This window comes from Capsicum annuum, chromosome 3 (assembly GCF_002878395.1).
Source record: "Capsicum annuum cultivar UCD-10X-F1 chromosome 3, UCD10Xv1.1, whole genome shotgun sequence".
Lineage (NCBI taxonomy): Eukaryota > Viridiplantae > Streptophyta > Magnoliopsida > Solanales > Solanaceae > Capsicum > Capsicum annuum.
Genome location: NC_061113.1, coordinates 257,334,883 through 257,336,041, shown reverse-complemented (window position 1 = coordinate 257,336,041; position 1,159 = coordinate 257,334,883). Strand labels below are relative to the sequence as shown.

General features: G+C 34.6%; 1 pseudogene; it reads right to left on the bottom strand.

The window, feature by feature from the left end:
- The window catches only part of LOC124896899, an 11,500-nt pseudogene extending 10,618 nt beyond the window's left edge, over window positions 1-882 (bottom strand).
- Between the last annotated feature and the right edge of the window lie 277 nt (window positions 883-1,159).

Here is a 1,159-nt window from a genome sequence, read left to right as displayed (position 1 = left end):
TTGAGGGGGAGTTTAATTTTTAAAGTAAAGTTGAAGGGGAAAAATGATTCTCACCCTATACGTATCCATAGTTCTGCCAACAAGTCCAAAGGAATTCCATGATTGGCAATCTGGAAGAAACCATAGTCCACACAAGCTTCTCTCATTTTCTCCATACCCTTCTTTTTCAATTCTTCGTTTCCTTGATCCGGTCTAAAAAATGGAGAAACATCAATTGTTGGAATATCAAAGCTAGCCATGATGTTTTCCTTATTTCTCTTGACTCTCAATGATGTTCACAGTGTCTTTATCTACAAAAGAACATACTTCTAGAGAGAAGTCAAATATTGATTTCTTTGTTAATTTTCAAAAAAGCAACGTGCATACCTTTTAGTAGTGTGCAATCATTCACTCATATAAAATGGCCGTACAAATATTCTGTTTCTGGATTGCTAGCACTGTCGTACATTATTTTTAAAACCTAAGTCTGTATCATATGGTATAGTTTAAGAATTTTATGGTTTTGTATTAATCCAAAAAAGATCCAATAACGTGCTATGATTTTATCTTACAAAACAAATATTTTAGTTAAAGGGTCTCCACAAATCATTGAGGACAAGAATCATTAGATAATAACTTGGACAGCTGTTGCCAAAGTTTGATAGGGCCAGTTGGAATATCAAAACTAACCATATTGCCTTCCATGATATCTGTCTTCTATATGGATGGATGAAGTGTTCAGGTCAAGCTGGTGGATGTTATAAATTTAACCAAGATGGAGGTCCTATTTGCAAAGATGTCAAATTATATTTGGGACCCCGGGAAGATGTCTATATATAGTAGAGGAATATAATCTATTAGAGGAATGTTATGAAGTTGTCTTTTATTTTCTTAGTAGTTTTAACATTCTAGAATCTCTCTTTTCTATTTTCCTTTTGTTTCTATGATGAATTCTTATTTCAATGTATGTGAATATGAATCTCCTTACCAATATGATTCTCCATCGTTACAATGGTGTTTTTATTGTCCCTCCTCTACCAAATGGATATCATCTTCCTTTCAAACTCCTCTAGCCCCATACAACCAGCAATTTCTTACTGCTCCTTCATCACCGATCCCCACTTATCCACCTGCAATTTTGGAGAAGATCTACGCTTCCCTCAAAATCATGCAGGATGCA